This window comes from Anolis carolinensis, unplaced genomic scaffold (assembly GCF_035594765.1).
Source record: "Anolis carolinensis isolate JA03-04 unplaced genomic scaffold, rAnoCar3.1.pri scaffold_8, whole genome shotgun sequence".
Classification (NCBI taxonomy): Eukaryota; Metazoa; Chordata; class Lepidosauria; order Squamata; family Dactyloidae; genus Anolis; species Anolis carolinensis.
This window is the reverse complement of record NW_026943819.1, coordinates 19,451,103-19,474,749: the sequence shown is the minus strand read 5'-3', so window position 1 is coordinate 19,474,749 and position 23,647 is coordinate 19,451,103. Positions and strand designations below refer to the sequence as shown.

The 23,647-nt window shown below is 40.4% G+C and overlaps 1 long non-coding RNA gene across 4 annotated transcripts in view; it reads right to left on the bottom strand.

Moving 5' to 3' along the window:
• The window catches only part of LOC134293414 (uncharacterized), a 478,005-nt gene that overhangs the window by 83,316 nt on the left and 371,042 nt on the right, over window positions 1-23,647 (bottom strand). For all 4 annotated transcript variants that reach the window (XR_010000388.1, XR_010000387.1, XR_010000385.1 and 1 more), the window contains one exon: window positions 21,762-21,889. This is a non-coding gene — a long non-coding RNA (uncharacterized LOC134293414). The remainder of the gene's footprint in view (window positions 1-21,761; window positions 21,890-23,647) is intronic.

Below are 23,647 nucleotides of genomic sequence, written 5' to 3'. Positions count from 1 at the left end.
TCACGTTGTGGTTCAAGGGAGCCCAGGGAAGAAGAAATGTGGCACACGGGGAGTTAGAGGGATGGAGTGTTCAGAAGGCATTCTATTATATTTCTGATCCACATGCAATATAGTGGAGTTGTTGGAATAATGGAAGCTACTGGTTTTCATATTAGTATTCCACAGGTTAGTTTTCATATTGCATTCCACAGGTTTTATTTTTATTTTTTTAAAACCTATCTAAGTTGCAGAGCTCTTTCATCAAAATAGGTTCAGCACTTTGGATAGTTCCTTTGAACACAAGGCTAATGCATGTCCTACTAATATGGGAGTCATCAGTCACTATACCAGGGGTCCTCAAACTTTTTAAGTGGTCCCTCATGGTCCCTCAGATTGTTGAGGGGCCGAATTATCATTTGAAAAAAAAACTGAACAAATTCCTATGCACACGGCACATATCTTATTTGTAGTGTAAACGCCCCCCCCCCCAACAACATTTATTTATTTATTTGCTACATTTATACCCCACCCTCTCTCACCCTGAAGGGGACTCAGAGCGGCTTACAAGTTGTATGTACATACAATAAATTATATTATTAGCATAGCACAATATTAACATTATATATTAATATATTGTACTATACCACTATACCGTAATATTATTAGTAATATTACAGTACATTTAATATATAATTTATATTATTCTATTATACAATATTATTATATTGTATTATTACTATTAGCTGCCCTGAGTCCCCTATTGGGTGAGAAGGGCGGGGGTAGAAATACTGTAATAAATAAATAAGTTATTATCAATATTATATGTATACACAATATATTATATTATTACCATAGCACAATATTAGTAAATGAAAGAACAATACAATATTTAAAAATAAAAACAGTTTTAACCAACATACTGTAAATCTTTCAGGATTTCAATGGGAAGTGTGGGCCTGCTTCTGGCCAATAAGATAGTCAAATTAAGTAGGATTTTTGTTGTTGTGCCTTCAAGTCATTTCAGACTTTGGGTGAGCCTAAGTCTAAAATTGAGGGCGAGGGCCAGGTAAATGACCTTGGCGGGCCGTATCCGGCCCCCGGGCCTTAGTTTGAGGACCCCTGCACTATACTATTGGAGACCTGTTAAAATTCACCTTCTTGTTATGGAAATTTTCACCACTATCTCTAGACACAGCCCAAATAGTATCATTTTTCTTCAGTTCTTCATTCTTCCCATGTACGATAGCCAATCAGCTAAACTGGTGAATGAGGTGTTGATCCTATTACTGATAACCGGTGGAAAATTGAAGCCTTATTTCATTTTCATTAAAACCATGGATGCTCTAATATAAAATCCCACAGGAACCAAGAATGTCCCATATTGATTAATTCCTTAATACACACACATAAAAAAACATCTATAAGAAAAGCAGGTATCAGGAATTAGGTTTATGATGGATGAGGATATGTGGAAAGCAATTTTTGTACAACCACAGAAAAACATGTACTACAGAACCATAGGAAGTCATCCAATGGTTAAAGAGTAAAATGTTACATTCGGAACTACTGGTGCTCTCTCATTAGCAGTGTTGCCATCAGTTAAAGTTGCCTTGACAGCAAGTAACAACAAAACTAAGAATAGGCATTGCACACCATTGCATAGGTGGTCTCACCATAAAACAGGTACAGAAACATTGAAAACTTTTAAGACAAACATGTGCCAGGAGTTTTAATTACTTGATAGAAACAGGCACAGGTACTATTGTTAACACTCCAGTTTAAACCCTTTAGATGAACTGATTACTGTAATTTGATGTTATGCTATTAACTGATATTAGCTTTTCTAAGGAAGTATGTCCACAACCATTGCTCTGATTATTCCCCATGGTACACCATCAATGTTAATCATACCACTACATTTCAGATGGAGTCATAATTTCATCCAATTAAGACTGATTCATCTGAGCATCTTAACATAGTCAATATGAGTTAATTTCCCTTCCCCGTGGATTTGGTATGCTAAATCATGCATCAGTATTTGTTCAAATCAGAGTTCACCAAATTATCCAAATAAGGCTAAGATGTGTTGCATGGTGAGGGGGTCATTTTGGAAACCTATGAATATAATATGGACATTATCCTATTCTGGAAGAGTTTGAGTTCTTTCTAAATCGTTCATGGGAAACATGCAGCTCTGTATGTTTGGACTGCAGATCCTATTTATGCATCATTTGGGCTGCCTAAGATATCTGTCAATTTTTCTCCTTCACTACATTTTAAAGTGACATGATCTTCATTGTGTTAGCTTTCTTCACTTTCCAGCTTTTGCAATAATACATAGAATTGGGAAATACTATATATGGAAAACCCTAACTTTTATATTTAATTGATATATTTGTATAGTTAAAGATCCTATCTAGTTCCTTAATAAATGGCCTTCCATAAAGGGCCAGGCTGTGGCGCAGCTGGCTAGTAACCAGATGCAATAAACCACTACTGACCAAGAGGTCATGAGTTCGAAGCCCGGGTTGGGTTAAGCCCCCGACCATTAAATAGCCCAGCTTGCTGTTGACCTATGCAACCCCGAAAGACAGTTGCATCTGTCAAGTAGGGAAATTTAGGTACGCTTTATGCGGAAGGCTAATTTAACTAATTTACAACATCATAAAACTGCCAGCAAAACACGAGGAAAGGAATGAGGAAGTACAGCCACTACTGGACAGTGAAGCAACAGCTCCCCCTGTGGCCGGAATCGTGAAGCTGGAAAAAAAGTTAAATGCCTCTGTGTCTGTCTATATATGTTGTTTGTCTATTGGCATTGAATGTTTGCCATATATGTGTTCATTGTAATCCGCCCTGAGTCCCCTTCGGGGTGAGAAGGGCGGAATATAAATACTGTAAATAAATAAATAAATAAATAAAGTCTTTTTCTGATTCCTGGTCACATTTGTTAATGACTCAGACAAGGAATATGTCTCCACATCTGCTCTGACAACAATATTGCAGGGGCCAATAACATCACATACAATATGTAAAAAATACGTACAATTACTTGCTTTTCCTCCAATGTGATATAAGTGACCTTATGCCAGCACTGCCCCTCTGCAACCTACATTTGACAAATAGGACAATATGTACACAAGTGGATTGATCAGCACAAATGTGACATTAGAAATGGCAATACCCAAAACATATCTACCGTACCTACCTAGATATACACATAAGGGATTTATAGAGTATGGTTCTTGAATTATATTCACAAAAGCCAATTCAATAACAGAGGCATGAAAAAAGACAATAATGTAGCACATTACATATATTAATACAAGACCTCTCACTACTGCACATGTAACGGAAGCAATCTTCTCAGAGAGTGTTTTGAACCCAGGGAAATTGAGTTTTAGTAAGCAGGTTTATTGCTTACACGTATCAACACTAAATGACCACTGTAAAGACCTGAAAGACTCATGTCACCTTTGAAACTGTACGGCAAAGATCATAAGTTGAGTATTTAATGCCACATTGTATTGGGTTTCTTTCCTGGCTCCCATATCATCAAAGGAGCTCAGCCAGACCGAGAGTACATGCAAATCAACTGCTTAAATTAACAAATTATAGCCAACCAGGATCTTTAGACCCACTTCTTAAAGTATATAAGGCTAAGATTTTCCCCATGCTCTTATACGAAGCTGAAGTTTGGGGCCTAAACCAGGTACCAATATTAGAGCAATCTCAATCACAGCATCTGTGAAGTTTTCTGGAAGTGGACAAAAGGACCCCAGCTGCCACTGTAACAGAAGTACTGGGAGTATATAAATTAATGGTTTATCCAAAATTAGGCCATACAACTATTGGGTAAAATTGAATGCTATGGCAAATGACAGACTACCAAAACTGTGCCTGTTAGAGCAGACAAAAAATCAGCATCAGATCTCTTGGCTAGTTCAATTGACAAAATACATTAGGAGTTGTGAACTTCTGATTCTATAGCCAAATTTCCTAGAAATAGATCCAAAAATAGTTGCACAACGAATACTGAATATAGAAGCTCAGAAAGACATTGCTGTTCTCAGTAAAGCCGGCTCATTGAAATGGCTACGTTGTTTTAAACATACTTTTCAAACAGCCCAATATCTAAAGACAGAAATACCTAAACACCTCAGGAGGTTATTTACCAGTGTTGGGAATCATCCTGGAGTACTCAAGTCTAAATGTAGTTAGATAGATGATAGAGTTAGATTGAGGGAATCCTTTCCCTGTTTCCAAAGCATGCCTAGACAGGCTTTACTGTGTTTCACTCTATCCTGTTTACGTCACATCCCTTACTTTGAAGTTAGTAGAAATGTGAATCTCCAGGGACACTAACTTCTCATTGGTCAGAATGTCTTTTATGGCCCCAATAAACTGGACCATGAGGTTGGAACCATTTTGGTTCTCTCTTCTCCCTTTGTTCTTCAAGCTAACAACACGTCCTGCCATCTCTCCTGGCAAGATGTAACTATTTAGATGTTTGTTATTCTTCCTTTCTTATTTTTCCTTAGAAACCAGTCTAGAGTAGACTAGACAGCTCCCAAGCCTTTCTATCTACAATGGAGTTCTTTTTACCTGAATAAATACTTTTTGAACTTTTATTGAGACTCTGCAGTCATTGCAATCCTAAATGATCAAAGGCTTCTCTTGCTCACTCCGTGTAAGTAACTGTTGCATTTGAAAGCTTTGCTTTTGCTACTCTGCTGATTTTGGTGGAATCTCCCCCAGAGAGGGTTAAATTGAGTCTAACCACTCAGAGATTACCACAACAACCAGAACTAGATTTGAACAGCTGGATACAATGATCAAACATGGAAGGCTTAACCAAGTTCCATAGAATGAACGATTTTGTATCTGTGGAGCAACAGAGGTAGAAGATACCACACATGTTCTGTTTAGTTGTAACTTGTATAAGAAAGAGAGAAACCAATACCTCGGACCATACATTATACGAAAGATACACTTGGATACTTATATTAGAACTACATTTTTATTGGCCGGCCAGAATGCTAAAATAACATACATAAATGGCCCTTTTTCTATATAAAGTAACTCAGCTGAGAACTGCATACTTGGGAGTTGATGGGGGGTAAACTGAACACTAACCTTGCTTTTGCTGTTTCTGCCTTGACTTTTTCCAACAGAGGTTTCTGGCTCATGTTCTGCTGGTACTGGCGCTCATGAGCACATTGCTCCCCCAAGGAGAAAAAATATACACACTCAACATAATGCAACGTAGGAGTGGAATTCTTGTGGCTTATTACATGTGACCTATATGCGCCAGGCAGTAAAGCACTAATTACATTTCACACTTAGGCTACAAAGCAATTAAGGATCTATTCAGCTCCCAGGGATGAAAGAAACTCCTGTGCAGTTAAAAAAGAGGAGAGGGAGAAGAAGGAGGTTGAGGAAGGGAAGGAAGAAGACGAGGTGGTGGAGGAGAAAGGGGAGAGAAGGGGAGGGGAGTGGAGAAGGAAAAGAAGAAGAAGAAGAAGAAGAAGAAGAAGAAGAAGAAGAAGAAGAATTGATAGTTGGTTCAGTTTCTAGCAATTAGAGCAGCTTATAGGCACTATAAGATATAGGTTACTCACTGTCCAACTCTTAGGGGGCATCTACACTGTAAAATTAATGCAATTTTGTACTACTTTAACTACCATTGCTCAATGCTATGGAATCAGGAGAGTTGTAGATTGATGAGGCTCCAACACTCTTTGGCAGAGAAGACCAAACTTGAAGTTCTGTGATTGTTGCATGGTATCTTTATCCCAAATTATGCTTTCTTATATAAACACGTGCACACACACACACACATATGCACATACAGTATATACTCGATGCTGGATTTCATATCACAAAATCACAAGTCGAACACGTCCCAAGTGTCTAGGACTGTGTGATGTATTTTCGGATGATGCGCGCAGATCCCAGTAGGGTGGCCTTTTGCAGTTGGCAGATCGTAATTTTGTCAATGTCTATTGTTTCCAAATGCCGGCTGAGATCTTTTGGCACGGCATCCAATGTGCCCATCACCACCGGGACCACCTGCACTGGTTTCTGCCAGAGTCTTTGAAGTTCAATCTTGAGGTCCTGATAGCGGCTGAGTTTTTCCTGTTGTTTTTCGTCAATGCGACTGTCACCTGGGATGGCAACATCAATGATCCAAACCTTTTTCTTTTCCACAACTGTGATGTCTGGTGTGTTGTGTTCCAGAACTTTGTCAGTCTGGATTCGGAAGTCCCACAGTATCTTTGCATATTCATTTTCCAATACTTTTGCAGGTTTGTGATCCCACCAGTTCTTTGCTGCTGGGAGGTGGTACTTGAGGCATAAGTTCCAATGAATCATTTGGGCCACATAGTTGTGCCTCTGTTTGTAGTCTGTCTGTGCAATTTTCTTACAGCAGCTGAGGATATGATCAATGGTTTCGTCGGTTTCCTTGCAGAGTCTGCATTTTGGGTCATCAGCTGATTTTTCGATCTTGGCCTTAATTGCATTTGTTCTGATGGCTTGCTCCTGGGCTGCAAGGATCAGGCCTTCTGTCTACTTCTTCAGGGTCCCATTCGTGAGCCATAGCCAGGTCTTCTCCTTATCAGCTTTTCCTTCAATTTTGTCAAGGAACTTTCCATGCAATGTTTTGTTGTGCCAGCTGTCAGCTCTAGTTTGTAGTGTGGCTTTCTTGTACTGGTTTTTTGTCTGCTGTGCGTTGAGGAGTTTCTGATTTTTGACTTCAATCAAGGCAGGTTCTTCACTTTGCTTTACATATTCTGCCAGGGCATGTTCTTCTTCTTTGACTGCTTGTTTATTATTATTATTATTATTATTATTATTATTATTATTATTATTATTATTATTATTATTAGCATAGGACAGGTTGACTGGATTTGATGAATTTGAGTTCAACAATATCAAGCAAAACCTTCCCCATCACCAATGATGAAGTACCATGCCATGTCTAGGTATAGCATTAACATCCAGTGAAAGGTATAATATTGCTTATGCATCTCAGTTCTATCAAAAATCCTGTCGAGATGTTTTATTATGTCCATTATATATTGTATTGTGTCTAATATGAATGCTCTGATAATTGTGATAGTTATGTTTTGGAGAACGTCTGTATCGGAGACATACTTGTACAGGGAACTATAATCCTCACATTTCACTAGGAAGAAAGCAGTTGTTTTTGAAGTATAAATATGCCAATAGTGATTTTAAAAAAATAACTCAAAACACCTGCTAAATATGATGCTCGAGGGGCAATATTTCAGTCGTTGTGTAACACAAATATCTTGCAATGCTTTTTCTTACTCTAGAGGTACAAGACATGCCTGATGCTGAATCAAACTTGCCCATTTTGACAGCAACCTTATTAGTTCAATAATTAATACAAGGGAACACTGTGATTACAGTATTGCATAACGCCAGCCTGCAGACAACATGATGAAAGGCCGTAATGGATTTAGATGCATTGCCAACTGAGAATTGCTGCTTATATTTCAGATGAGAGAGCTGCACACAGCCAGGCCTCTTTCTGTGTAGGTGGGCATACTTCGAAAGCCTTCTGCTCTTGGTTGTCCTGCCTGGGATCGCAGATAAGCTGTGTGAATTTCCTGTCTCCAGGGAGACTGCCAATCATTTGCACAGTCTTAAACTACCCACAACCTTTGCATGCATATATATATATATCCAATAAAAGCAATCAGCAGCACAGGGGAGGCTATTACTCAACAGTGCATCATATTACTCAACAGTGCATCTGCCATGCAACAGCATTTGAGTGGATATGGAAAACGTTGAAACTGCCATTTCAATATTAACTGAATGAGTACTTCGATGCTACCCAGTTATAGCAGTTGAATCCCACTTGAATTGGTACAGCACTAACCTCCTGGGATTGGACCTTTGGTGAAGTACTAAGGTATAATCAGCTACTGGAAGTTCTAGGCAGACTCCTCTGGATGACAACAGCAAAACTTTCAAAGAGAGGATTCTAACTACACCTCAGATTTTAACTCCTGTCATTCTGTAGGATGGAGCAATGGCAGTCAAAATACAAATTGCCATAATGGTGTAAAGTATATACACGCTCAACGATCTTGGGAGGAATCTGACATAGTTAGGTGTGAATCCTGTGAGTTATTCCCAATGAGAATTGACCCACTCAATCAACAGCTATATCCCAATGATTCAGTGGATGTATTCTCCAACGTAAAGGTTTTCCCCTGACATTAAGTCTAGTCATGTCCGACTCTGGAGGTTGGTGCTCATCTCCATTTCTAAGCCGAAGAGCTGGCGTTGTCCGTAAACATCTCCAAGAATGCATGGAGTGCCGTTATCTTCCTATTGATCTACTCGCATTTGCATGTTTTTAAACGGCTAGGTTGGCAGAAGCTGGGGCTGACAGCGAGAGCTCACCCGCTACCCAAATTCAAATTGCCGACTTATCGGACAATAAGTTCAGCAGCTCAGTGGTTTAACCCACTGTGACACCAGGGGCTATCAGTCCAAATTAGAATAGTCCAATTGAATTGAACTACATGTTAAGAGTTCAACCACTGCTTCAATGGTTCTATGAGTAGGATACTTTTATGTAAAGCTGCCTCTACCAATACTGTGAATTCTACCGACACTTGACAAGTTAATTCATAATTTTCTTCTCGTTGAATCAATGTTACCTGTTTTTCGAATGATTAAGGGTTTGCTCGAAAACATGCAAATGTGAGTAGATAAATAGGTACCGCTCCGGCGGGAAGGTAACGGCGCTCCATGCAGTCATGCCAGCCACATGACCTTGGAGGTGTCTACGGACAACGCCAGCGCTTCGGCTTAGAAATGGAGATGAGCACCAACCCCCAGAGTCGGTCACGACTGGACTTAATGTCAGAGGAAAACATTTACCTTTACCTTACCTTATTTACTGTTGATGTTACTATTGACACAGTCGGGCACCAGGTACCTTTTTTAGTTAGGATGATAGCATGGACATATGTACATTCTCTCCCATCCATGAACTGGGTGGAAAAATCATTTTGAGTTTTCTTTGGCATGTTTTATGCACTGATTTCTTCTAACTAGAATTTTGTTTTGCTTTTTCTGTGATCCAGATTCCAGTCCTTTTTTTAATGCTTCCTTTTATAATATTCATGTTTAGTAAACTACTTAGCAACTTTATTACTGGAATTCTGCCACCAATGAGGTATGACTCATCTGAACCTTTGCCCTCTGTGTGGGCTCAGGGGGACAGGGATGCCAAATTTAAAGAGAAAGGGGAAAAAATAATCATTTTCACAGCTTGGTTCAGGGTGGTGAGATGGAAAGCCTCTGTAAGCTTGTTACAAAGTTACTCACACTCTATCACTGTTTTGAAGGTGACACAGAGAACAGTGTATAACACCTGCACTGAACTTTCTGATATAACTTTCAATCACATTAAAAAGTGATATAGACACATTGGTGTGTAATGTGTGTTGCAAGGGAAACAAATGTAAGGGTCTGGGGATAGAACATTTAGATTTTTATCTCTTTCTCATTTTGGCACAATCACCAACTGGAATGACAGAATAATGCTGTGGTATCAAATGATGTCAACTGGAGGTTAGAGGTATGTGGTCTCAAAACACTGAAATGGTCAAGGAAGTGTAGTACAGAAATGCACCGTTAGTTTCCTTTGTAAAATTATAACATCTCCCTCAATCCATTTTTCCATTTCTCCTCCAGCTTCACCTTCACTTACTTTGAAACTTCAAGAATGTTTCCATTGCTGTTTTTAAATTGCTTAGATTTCAGCTTGTTTTTGTAAGCCACTCCGAGCCCTGGGGGAGTGTTTTTAAGATTTTTTAAAAAGATATTTTAAATATGTTTTTAAATTGTTAGATTTTTAGCCTTTCTTGTAAGCCACCCCGAGCCCTAGGGGAGTGGCGGCATATAAGTTTAAATAATAAATAAATAAATAAATAAATAAATAAATAAATAAATTCCAGAATTAAAATGTGCATGGTCTGTGTATTCCTTCCGATCTTCTTCCAAAAGATAATCACGTTTGATCATTGTTGGGGTGCAGACCTGGGAGAAAAGATTGCAAAGGTACAACTGCACCAAGCTTTTTTTGTATTTTTGCTTTGTTTTATTTTTGATGCTGGAAAATGAACGGCTTAGGTAAATGTCTATGAACTACAACCAATGTTCAGAAACATTTGCGAATCTAAATAGAAGCGGAGAGAACCATGCATTTTGAGCTTGTTGCCAACATTTGCAGACTTAATATATACTTGCATACATTCTTATTCGCATCATGCTATTATGAATTTGCTTCTGAGACACACACATCCTGAACCATTTAATAGAGGAGGGTGGATAGGGGCTGCTATACTTCAGGAGTCAGCTGCTGAAAAAACAATTGTTCCTCTGTATCTCCAGAAGAATGACACTATCCTACATTCGCCAACATTTCACATATGAACACTGGGGCATACAGCCTAGAAAGAGGTGTTTTTCCGGAAGAGACAACAGTGGAATGTCAGAAAGTTAATTGAAACTTTCCCTCCCAAAGTGGGAGAGATGTCATTCCCCTGCAGCGAATTCCTTTAAAATCTGCTTCCTGGTTTTCCTCTATTTATTTATTTACAGTATTTATATTCTGTCCTTCTCACCCTGAAGGGGACTCAGGGCAGATCACATTATATACATATAGGGCAAACATTCAATGCCTATAAACACATCGAACCGAGACAGAGACAGACAGACGCAGAGGCAATTTAACCTTCTCCTGAGGGGATGTTCGATTCTGGCCACAGGGGGGAGCAGCAGCTTCATCATCCACTCTGATGGCACTTCCTCATTCCAACGTCGTAAATTAGTTAAACTTCCCTCCCCACTTTTATAAGTGGTATCTTATTTCCTACTTGATAGATGCAACTATCTTTCGGGTTGCTAGGTCAGCAACGAGCAGGGGCTATTTTTTTATTTTTAATTGATGGGTGCTCACCCCACCACGGGCTAGCCTCGAACTCATGACCTTATGGTCAGAGTGATTTATTGCAGCAGGCTGCTCGCCACACACACAAAATTAATCAGTAAGTAAAGAATGCAGAGAGATTGAAGACACATAGTCATGCCTGGCAACGCTCAACACATCTATCCTGCATTTGTCACCAAACATTTTTATCTTACATGTGACTATATAACACAATAAATCCTGAATTATATTACTAGTCATGGTTAAACTGCTGAGCTGCTGAACGTGCTGACCGAAAAGTCCCAAAAGCCAATATAGCCCCAAAATAAAATATGAACATCTCCTCCAAAGATGACCTTGGTTTCTAAGACTCCTTTGAATAGGAAGGTGATATATTTCTTCTATTAGAGAGATTCATCTGACAACCAAGACAACCTGGTGTAGAGTGCTTCATGGTCCACCTCCATTCCACACCAACAGCGTTCTGCATAGATCCAGTGGGTCCCAATCCATTTTGGTCTGCTGGACTGCCAATCTTATCTTGGTGGTCCTATCACAGCGGTCCAGAGAAGTGGTTCTCACTGTTTTTTTAAAGGACGTAGTTAATTCACTGTCTTTTCTACTTTCCCAGGGATCCTGTGTTTCTAACTCCAGCAAATGTGGAATGCTGACTGTATAAGCATATACAGGCATTCCAAAATCTGAATAAATACAAAATCCAAAGCACTTCTGTATTATAATTGTGTAGTGTCAAAAGGTCCTGTTATAGCATTGTGTGGTGAGAAAAAAAATCCCAGAACAGAGATGTTCCATAGATGTCATCAGGATCCCAGTTGGGCTTGGAATTAAGCAAGCAATTTTCCATTTCAGGCTGAGTAATTTGTCCATCTTAATTGCAAATTGAGATGAGGGGGATGAAATTACTGTGACGAGAGGCAAAGTCCCAGGAGTCCTTTTTTTTCTCAACATGCAGTAAAATTTATCCTTCTACAAAAATCCATTTGAGTGCTATTTACCTGGGGAAATATTCTCACAAGAGAGTGTCCAAAGACAAAACTGTCTTGTCCAAAAACAGTATAGGTGTGTCTGGTGGGAAAGGAAGACAGAACTTAAAATTTTAATGTTTTTTTTAAAATATATTTTTATTGATATTATCTTATATTTCATGTTGTGAGTATATTGCACATTTAATACAAATGTTCATACCTACACATCATTTACCTATTATCACATTTCCCCATCCTCTTCCCTTCTATATTGTCTACTCAAATCTATATATATATAAAAGGGTAATGAAATTTCGGCCTAGGACAAAACAACAAAACTACACATCCCAGAAACACTAAACTTGGCAGCACAACCCCTCATCCATGCCTCTACCTTCATACAACAAAAAGAAAAGAAAAATAAAGTCCTAATTAGAGGGAGAGGAATTCCTTTCATCCAATTGCTGCCAGTTACAAGGCTAAGCTCCGCCCACTTGGTCTCCTAGCAACCCACTCACCCCAGGGACAGGCAGAGATAGGCCTCACTGAGGCCTCTTCCACATTACCTATAAAATACAGATTATCTGATTTGAACTGGATTATATGGCAGTGTAGACTCAAGGCCCTTCCACACAGCTATATAACCCATTTATAATCTTATATTATCTGCTTTCAACTGGATTATCTTGACTCCACACTGCTATATAATCCACTTCACTGTGCATTTTATCCAGCTGTGTAGAAGGGGGCTCATAGAAGGGGGCTTAATATCAGGGGAAAACTTTTACCCTTTACCTTAACTACCACCAATTCCTCAATACTTTATTTCCCATACCATCATACTTTGCCACAGCAACGCGAGGCCGGGCACAGCTAGTATCTAATATATCGTCATTCTATTCATTCTTTTTTTCCCCTTCCCTGGTGGGAAAGGAAGACAGAACTTAACATTTGTATGTTGAATGTGTTGTCGAAGGCTTTAATGTCCGGGATCACAGGGTTGTTGTATGTTTTCCGGGCTGTATGGCCATGTTCTAGAAGTTATTCTCTCCTGACGTTTTGCCCACCTCATAACCTCTGAGGATGCCTGCCATAGATGTGGGCCAAACATCAGGAGAGAATAACTTCTAGAACATGGCCATACAGCCCGGAAAACATACATCAACCCCATTTATATGTTGGTTAGATTTGTTGCATGTGAAGATCTGGAGATGATGGCACAGGGAAAACCTTATCAACTCTTGGTCAGTAGTGCCTATCATTTTTGAAAGCCAAGTGAAGTCTGGCATCATATTAAAAGTATGGATAGACAAAAGAATGGTGTGTCTATGTAGGAAAGAGAGAGAGATATTGAAAGGAGGAGGAAGGGTAAAGGAGGGAAGCTTCACACTCCTGCGAGTACCACCTACGCTTGCCCATTCTGTAGATTTTGTGTTTCCTCCAAACTAATTTGAACTAAGCACCATGTCATTTTGCATTATTCATAAGTCCCTGAGAGAGCGTTGACAAGAGCCTTTCTGGTTGGGTGGGGTGGGAGGGAAGAGAAGAGAGCATGTTGATGTAAGATGTCAGTTACTGAACATCCAGAGTTTGACATTCCTTAGACAGGCACTTGCTGAAAGGGGTGTGTTTGTGCAAAACAACTCACCCACTCACCAGTGGAAATATTTGTGCATTTTAAAGATATTTCAGACCTTTAATTATTTCTCATCGTATGCTTGATGAACAGGCAGCTGTTGTGTTATGTAACAACAACATATGGTGCAATAAAAGGCATCAAGTGTTTTGACATGAATGGGACAGAGAATGAAGGCAGAGACCTTCCATAAAGAACTCAGAACTGTCATGTTGGGTCCTATTGATTATCAAATCTAATATTAACGTTTCTGATTGATCTACACCAGTGGTTCTCAACTTGTGGGCTCACAGGTATTTTGGCCTTCAACTCCCAGACATCCCAGCCAGTTTACCAGCTGTTAGGATTTCTGGGAGCTGAAGGCCAAAACATCTGGGGACCCACAAATTGAGAAGCACAGCTCTCGTCGTCGTTTCACTCGTTCAGTCGTTTCCGACTCTTCGTGACCTCATGGACCAGTCCACGCCAGAGCTCCATGTCGGCCGTTGCCGCCCCCAATTCCTTCAAGGTCAAGCCAGTCACTTCAAGGATACCACCATCCATCTCACCCTCTCTTCCTTTTTCCTTCCATTTTCCCCAGCATTGCGATCTTCTTCAAGCTTTCTTGTCTCCTCATGATGTGGCCAAAATACTTCAACTTTGCCTCTAATATCCTTCCCTCCAGTGAGCAGCCATTGGGCATTATTTCCTGGAGGATGGACTGGTTGGATCTTCTTGCGGTCCAAGGCACTCTCAGGATTTTCCTCCAGCACCAAAGTTCAAAAGGGTCTATCTTCCTTTGCTTAGCCTTCCTTATGGTCCAGCTCTCGCATCCATAGGTTCCTATGGGGAATACCATTGCTTTCACTATGCGGACCTTCGTTGCCAGTGTGATGTCTCTGCTTTTCAGTATTTTATCGAGATTGGCCATTGCTCTCCTCCCAAGAAGTAAACGTCTTCTGATTTCCTGGCTGCAGTCTGCATCTGCAGTGATCTTTGCACCTAGAAATATAAAGTCTGTCACTGCCTCCACGTTTTCTCCCTCTATTTGCCAGTTGTCAATCGGTCTGGTTGCCATGATCTTGGTTTTCTTGATGTTTAACTGCAGCCCAGCTTTTGCACTTTCTTCTTTCACCTTAGTGATAAGGCTCCTCAGCTCCTCCTCACTTTCGGCCATCAGAGTGGTATCATCTGCATATCTAAGGTTGTTAATGTTTCTTCCTCACTTTCGAACCACTGCTCTACACTGATGGAATTTATAATAGTGGTTACTAGGCTTGCTCAAATAATTCGATTTCCCCGTTACCCGTTATTAATTCGTTACTTTCGTTACTTTTGAAGCAATATACGACCTTGATTGTCCACACGTCTGGATATCGCGGTTTCGAACCGCGACAGGCCGTTTTTTCTTATGTCGTCGTTTTTTTTCGTTGGGAAAAAAAGCTTTTGCAAATCACCCAAACTTGTTTAAGTGCACTGGGGCAACCTAGCGTGTTGTTTGCACCTTGTGGCCAATCAGAGAGCACGTTTAACCCGGGGGAGGGGCTGGTAGTACGTCCTGAATGAAAAGACGGTGCACGGGAGCCTCGTGGCTCATTTCGGGATCTGCAGAGAGAGGGTGGGTTGGGAGCGAGATTCCAGGCACAGGCAGGCAAGATTGCTGCGTCACAGCTTCCTTGGCTGAGCTAGAGCTAGGCTACAGATTTGAAGACCGGGAGAAAAGGTTGGGTGGGTGAGGTGGGGTGGGGTGGGGTTGGAAACTGTTGGGTGTTTTTTTTTCCAAAGGGCCTGTGGGCTTTTTTCCTCACAAGATTGGCGTTTGCCATTTTCCCACCCGGCCTGCAATTTTTCTGCTGCGCCATTTTGCCTGTTGCGGGCGGGGTGGGCTTTCATTTAGATTAGGATACTTTTCTTTTTTCAACGCTAATAGCAAAGTCTGGCAAAAGGGTTTTGTGAAATAAGGGAGCCTGATTTTGCCTCCTTTCCTTCTAGGCTGCTCAAGCAGGGCTTTTTGTCTGTGCCAGGGCCGCTTTGAATCAAAAGACAAGTTTGGCAAAAGGGTAGCACGTCCCATCGTCCTTTGTAGAACTACACCTCCTTTTTGGGAAATAAGGGAACCTGATTTTGCCTCCTTTCCTTCTAGGCTGCTCAAGCAGGGCTTTTTGTCTGTGCCAGGGCCGCTGTGAATCAAAAGCCAAGTTTGGCAAAAGGGTTGCACGTCCCATCGTCCTTTGTAGAACTACACCTCCTTTTTGGGAAATAAGGGAGCCTGATTTTGCCTCCTTTCCTTCTAGGCTGCTCAAGCGCATTGTGGCAGGCAGCAAAATGTGTCTTTTGGCCAATGGCCCCCAATGCCCTAACATTTTGACAGATTTACGGGCACTGAAACAATGTTACACAAGTAGAAGAAGGACTTTCACAGTGATGGAACCCCTATTGAACAGGAAATAACAATTCAAAAGCAGGAACAGATTTTTTGCAATTGGTAAATAAAGTTTTTTTATATGAACTATAAAATTGCGCAATAAATCTTAGGAAAGGGCAAACGCTCTGCAATTTAGCGAACAAGCAGGGTGGATTGTGTTCTCCCACTGTACCAAATTTGATCAGTATAGCTGAAAAAATGAGTGCAGGAGAGCCCCCTAACTCCCCCCCCTTGGGCTGTTTTTGGGCGACTGCGCATGCGCGTCCGCCATTAACGAATTAATTTTGATAATAACGAATTTTCGTTAATTTCAAAAAAAAATGGGGCAAAATTCGGAAATGACTTCAGAAACGAATCGCCACCCCCCTCTACTTTTGAAACGAGTTTAGAATCAAATTTTTCGTGGATCACTCAAGCCTAGTGGTTACACCTGCACTCTGCTTTTGTGTTCACTGCAGTATCACAGGGATGGAAAAAGTCAAGCCACACAGATGGTCCTGGACTGTACCTCCCATGAGCCTTAGACATCTTAGTAAAGGGTTAGGGATGCTGAAATTTGCATTCCAACAATGTTTGGGCCCTTTCACACTACAGTATTGCTGCTCCATATTCTACTTAAATAGTCATGGCAATAGCTTATGGAATCTTGGAGTGTGCAGTTTCTGAATTAAGACCACCCTATCACGAGGTCTTCTATGCAGAGGAGACTTTCCCTTGCCTTCCTCTGAAGCTGAGTGTGATTTGACCAAGTCCACCCATTGAGTTTTCATGGCCAAATAGGGATAAGAATCCTTGTGTCCCAATATCAGCATTCAAACCACTACAACACACTGGCTCTTAAAATTAGAATTTAGCACCATGATTGGACAATATGAAAGAGGGAGGGAAAATCACCTACTTCTGGTACAAAGAGACATCCTAAACCCCACCACCACCACCATCAGTAATCATTTCCATTAAAAGATCAGCTAGATGTGATAAATAGAACAAATATATTTTGTTTACTTACCATATTCACACCTACTGAAAGTGTTAACACCTTTGCACCGAAACTTGTGTGTTTTGATATGATGCAGTCTGCTTCACAACTCTGATTAGTTTCCTTAATTTATTCTTGAATTAAGGCAAAGGGTGCACAATGTAGTGAAAATTAAGGAAAACTATATTAAGAGAGGTGTTACATTAAGGGAAATGTTTACAAAATGTGTACACAATAAATTTAAAGCAGATAGAAAATGTGCACATTGGGGGAAATGCACACATTTTCAAATACACATGTGCTATTTTTGGGGAATTTATGGTACAGTCAAAATCCTATATCAGTGCAGGTCCAAATACGAGGGAGATATGTTCAGACAGGTAAAGTGTGCTGGAATCATTTATTAGGGAACCAAAGGAGAACAGGTTGCAGCTAACATTGCCTTCAGCAGCACAGTATACAGTCTTATAACAAAACTCTTTTAGAAGTATGTCAAAGGGACTTTTTAAACATTCTTACATGCTCGTGGAATTGAAGATCTTTAAGGGAAGAGTTTTCAAGAAAACTTTCACTGTTCTAATTATACTGTACTGTACTTAAGCTGCTTGTTATGATTTCTAAGTCTGTCTTTTAATGCTTAAACATTGATAATAGTTAAATTATATTGTTATTTTTTGTATGTTTTTATCATTTTTACTCATTTTAATGGAGTTCTAGTTTTAGGGGAAAGGCAGCATATTACTAATAAGAACAACAACAATGACAATAATTTGTATTTCCAATATCCACTAAAGTTTTGCTAAAGCAAAATTTCCAAAAAGTCTGTCCCATAAATGGGTCAATCCTGATTGCTTTTAGGTTCTGGTTCTTTGTTAAACATCACATCACATCTTACCTCGCAGATATAGATTTTGCTGCAGATTCTTCCCTCTGCTCTAAAAAATCAACAAACCTACATAAGTGCTTTAACATTATTGAAATGAACTCATGTTGTTGGAACTGACCCAGAAATGTCATCAACTCTACTCAATCTATTTTGAGCATCAGAACTAATTGCTATGATGTAGTCAAAACTTGGGAGAATCCCTGTGAAATTGATTATGCATTAACATTGCCAGTCAACATATGGAATTCATTTCTATGATGCTTCTTGGCAGTCTTTTCATCATTTCCCCCAGTGGTAGGATGACTTGGAGATGAGCGGACCTTTATGGGGCCAATTCTAGAAAGGAATGAGAATTAAATACATTTGGCGTATCTCTACGAATTTCATGCTGGGGATTCAATCCTTAGTTGTTCCTCATAGAAGTATGCCACATCGAGCCATCTACCAATCCACAGACTTAACCTTTTTCTTGTGCATCTCCTCTCAAAAGTTTCTGCCTGAAGAGGATAACAGAAGTAATCCTTTTATCTGCTGAGGTTCACTGTGGTCCTCTGCAGGTCCCAATGAATGAAGTAATCATTTTGCACTTGGCTTCAGATACATGGCCAGATGCTTATGGAACTCTTCCATTCTCCTCTATGGCTCAGTAGTAGGTCTGGGGAGGGTCTTTGGATGCTTTAGAGAAGTGGTGTCAAATTTGAGGCCCACCATGTGATATCTCAGGAACCTTTGGCCCATGACCCTGCAGCCATCATAGATCAAACTGAAGAGGATTTGGGCTTTTTTCCACCTCAGCAAGATTCTGTTCCATTCCAGATGTCTCCTGTTGACATTTTCGTGCCAGAGCCAATTAGAGACGCTCTTGAAACAGAGCCTGTTTTTCCGGAAAGCTTGTTGTTTGATAGGAAGACTTTTCTCAAAACACATCGCTCCCAAAAGCAGTTTTTAAGGAGAAGCACGAAATTAGCGGAGAGAGGCGACTGTGATTAAATCTTTTCCCTTGGGAAGTTTCGGGGAGGCAGGCATCTGGTACGATGTTGAAACAGCTCTGTTCTCTGGGAAGATTTGGGAAGTTAAACACCTGCTTGGTGGGGAGCTCTTGAACTTCCATAAAAGTTCTGCACTGAGCTTTCCCTATCGCAGTGTCAAGGTGACTATTCATAGAAGAACATCGTCTCTTGTTCCTGAGCTTCCAAGTGGCCCTCCGGTGCTCTTACTCTCGAGTAGACCGGGAGTTGCACTCCACTCCTTGCCAAGTTTGGACTGCGTTTCAGATCCACCACGAAATACCTTGCCTAGCCTTGAATCCTTATTCTGGACTTTACTTCAAGATTCTCCCTGTGAAACCTTGCTCTTTCCCCACTCAAACTTCCAAAGAGTTTGAGTGTGTTTCGGTTATTTGGATTATAGACTTTGGACTCTAATATTGGACATATAACTTCATTTTATTGGACTAATTTTGATCTTCTCTAAAAGGTCAACTGCTGAACTATATACTCTGCTTATTTTTGTTTAGAACTTTTATTGCTTTAATAAAGAGATTGTTTATTGGCCTCCGTGTTGGTTTCCAGTGTTCACGCTGCTTAGGGGTGTTACACTCCAGGTGTTTTGGACTTCAGCTTCCAGAATTTCCAACCACTGGACAAGCTGGCCAGAGCTTCTGGGAGTTAAAGGCCCAAACATCTGAACCGCCACAAGATTGATACCTCTGCCTTAAAGGGAAGAAAGGAATATCAATATCTTCAGTGCTTTAACATAGACAGCTACAGGCATAGGGTTAACTTATGTGTGCATGTGCCCCTACCAGAATGCCAGCCTGTATTTTCACCTTAAAAAGGAAAGGCTCTTCTTTAGAAGTCCACATTATAGATAAGGTGCAGGACATTAACAAAACAAATCAGAATTCCAACTTTCCAGCCATAGCCTCATCCATTCTTCTTCCTTCTGACTTTGTATGCTGAACAGGCTTATTAAACAAGGCCTCCTTAAGAAATATTATGTATTATATATTCTGCAAATATATTTCTGACTTTCCTCAAGTATGGTAATATTTCCTCCTTGTTTCCCAGAAGTCTTGTTCTCACTGGAACATTTTCAATAGCACTCACTCACTGAGTTCACAATTAGAAGGGTGTGATAATGCAGAAAGAAAACGCAGTGCTGAAAGGCAATATATCATCCACCGCTTGACAAGGCAACTCAACATAGTCAATGATACTGAAAGCTGATGAGAGTATACAGTAGATCAAATTAGGGCATGCTCCCTCTATCTAGTTCTAACAGGAGGGTTATCTTAAAATGAGTCAGTCAATCAATCATCAATCAATCAAACGTTGAAAGGAATTACATCATCAAAAGAAGAGTACCAAATAAGGTACTGTTGTATATGAAAAGTGAATATTCTAATGTATTTGTCTACATGAATATTCTGATAAAAAAAACCCTATACTTTCATGTGGTCATTATAAGTCCAGGTCAAATAGATGGCAGTTAACAACAAACAAACAAATAAATAAATACAATCAATCATAATAGGAGCCTCCGGTGGCCTAGGGGATAAAAGCCTTGTGACTTGAAGGTTGGGTTGCTGACCTGAAGGCTGCCAGGTTCGAATCCCACCTGGGAGAGCGCAGATGAGCTCCCTCTGTCAGCTCCAGCTCCATGCGGGGACATGAGAGAAGCCTCCCACAAGGATGGCAAAACATCAAAACATCCAAGCGTCCCCAGGGCAACGTCCTTGCAGACGGCCAATTCTCTCACTCCAGAAGCAACTCTGGTTGCTCCTGACATGGAAAAAAAATCAGTCATAATATAGCTCACATATAATTTATAAAGTCAAGCAACATATCATCATAAAAATAGTGTATTACAAAAAGTTCTTAATATAAAAGTATTAATAATAATTTCTGATAATAACTAAATAGAGGATTCTCCTCAAGGAAGCAGAACACAAAGTCACTTTGCCTCTACTTGGAGACCAAAGGTCATTCTTCTTCAAAATCAAATTAGAATCCATAATAATAGGGATCTTAATATAGCATCCAAGTATACAGAGAATGGGATGGTTGTAAAATGGTATTACATGTCTTGTTTATTAGTTATCTCCCTTACTTTTACCAAAATATTAATTTCTGTAAATTGAAAAAGGACAATATTTGGATAACCTGTCATCAGATTTGTCCTTCACTACCAATATTTTTCCTTTCATTTGATTTATAGATCTTGCCTAGTTTCCAACAGACCTCACAACCTCTGAGGATGCCTGCCATCGATGTGGGTGAAACATCAGGGGAGAATGCTTCTGGAACATGGCCATACAGCTGGATAATCCACAGCAACCCAGTGGTTCCAGCCATAAAAACCTTTGACAACACATTGTTGTGCATGTCTTTCAAAATGTGTGTATGTGCATCAAAATGTTATCTTCCCCAACATTTGAATACTGGAGAAAAACGGCACAACATTCTTGCAGCCCAACATTTTTCCTGATAGTATTTTCCCCAGTCTGGTTTTTTTCCCCTCTGGTCTGGAAAGAAAAAAAAAATGCATATTCTTTCTATCTCATCTTGCCGCAGATGAGAAAATCCTTTTTGCATTAGTTACCTTCTTTAACCCCATTGGAGTCCTACTTGTTCAGCAGACCGATTTCAAGACCTTTCTCCCCTCTTGCTTGTCCTTGAACCAACCTTCTACTCAGATACGAAGAAAAGGGTTGTGGCGTGAGCCCTCCCTCGCCCCCTCCGGCCCATTTAATAGTCCAGCCAAAGCTGGAAGTGGCAGCGGAGAAAGCCAGAAGGGTCTGCCAAGACTGCGGAAGACCCAGACGATGGCTAAAAACAAACCTTGTTGCCATGGCAATCCTGACTCAGACCTCTTTAATTGTTAGATTTAATTTATATCAAAAACTGACCTGAAAATGACAGCCTTTTCACTGCAATTACAGAGGCCGAGGGTGGCGGAATCGTGAAGCTGGAGGAATAGAAGCCTTCTTGATTGTCCTCTAATTTTGAAGTAACTTCTGGCATCTTATAGAAAAGCCTGGGTTCCAGGGAAAGAGCAGAAAAAGAATACAGAGGGAGAAAATGCTTTAGGGATGTTGGCTCATATATAATAGGTTTTTTTGAATCTGTGGGGACTTGGTAAATCAACACTTATGTATATTTCATTGATTCAGAGGGATTAAAAGATGGATTTAGACTACTCTGTCCTGCTAACTTATGTTTATATAGCTTTCCCAAAAAATCAAACCCACAGCAATATTTGCCATGTATATTTTGCCAATGGGGCAATGAATCTGCTCTGGGTTTTTGTTTACACTTTAAAGGAACCATTCAGGCTTTGGAAACCTAACCCTTGACCATTCAAACGTTCTTTAAAATTCAGCTTCACTGACTGTTGAGCCACCAATACCCATTGCAAGATATGATATGTTTTAAAAACCAGATCTTGAAAAAGAACCAGAGTAGGCATGATCTGGCAGGTACTGTCCAGATTAATCCTCAGACATGCCATTTTTCAGGTATTTTAAAAAGGTCCCAGTTTCTCTCTCAAGAGATATTGTGATCCCCACCGACGGAGCCTCCGATGGCCTAGGAGATAAAAGTCTAGTGACTTGAAGGTTGGGTTGCTGACCTGAAAGCTGCCAGGTTCGAATCCCACCCGGGGAGAGCGTGGATGAGCTCCCTCTATCAGCTCCAGCTCCATGCGGAGACATGAGAGAAGCCTCCCACAAGGATGGCAAAACATCAAAACATCCGGGCGTCCCCTGGGCAACGTCCTTGCAGACGACCAATTCTCTCAGTCCAGAAGCAACTCTGGTTGCTCCTGACACGAAAAAAAAAATCCCCACCAACAATGGACCAGGACCAAACTAAGCCCAGAGAACTCCCATGACCAACTGAACATACATCAGTGTTTTGAGGGGAATTGACCTTGATTTTGGGAGTTGTAGTTAATCCGCATCCTAAGAGCCCTGAACACAGCCTACAACAAATCCGGACCAAACTTGGTACACAGACTCAACATGGCCAACTGTGAATACTGGTAGGGTTTGAAGGTGATTGCCCTGGGAATCTGAGAGTTGTAGTTCACCCTTATCCTGAACCCAGCCAATATTGAATCAAACTTAAGCGATATGACCTAACATGCCAAAACAAACAATGCCTTTACACACAAACAGCAAATGAATCTTAGCTTTCAGGAAGCCAGCTGATATTAAAGTGGCATTCACAGATATCAACAAGCATCCCCCAAAAAACAATAGTCTCTTTCATGATATGTAATTTCAGGTCTTTAACAAAGGGCTTTTATGGGATAACGACAGAAATATTATATAAATAATTAGGTTTTCTTCTACTGAGTTAAAGTAACATTTGCGTTTTTCTCTCTCCCTCCCTGAACGGATGCTCAAAGCTGGGGATGGGTGGGTAAGAATTTTCGCACTAATGAATGCCCAGGGGACATCCCCATTAGTCTGTAAAAGCTGAAACTAACAAATTCTCTTGAGGCGCCCTAAAAGTCTAACAATCCATCGCAGCACCACATCTGGAGCTGAACAAGGTTTCTTGCAAAAGTTTCGATGCAGCCACATACACTAACATTATTTTCACTTAGCTTTTCATTTTTGAAAAAGGAACTTTATGTTCTTGGAGTGAGTTATATGAGAGGAGAGGGGCAAAGGAATATAGCTGAACTCCCGTTCAGACTTTACTAAGCAAATGAAATTGCAGAATCATAGCACCTGTGAAAAGGGGATATGAAATTTAATTGGGTCACCTGATCCTTTGCAAGGACACA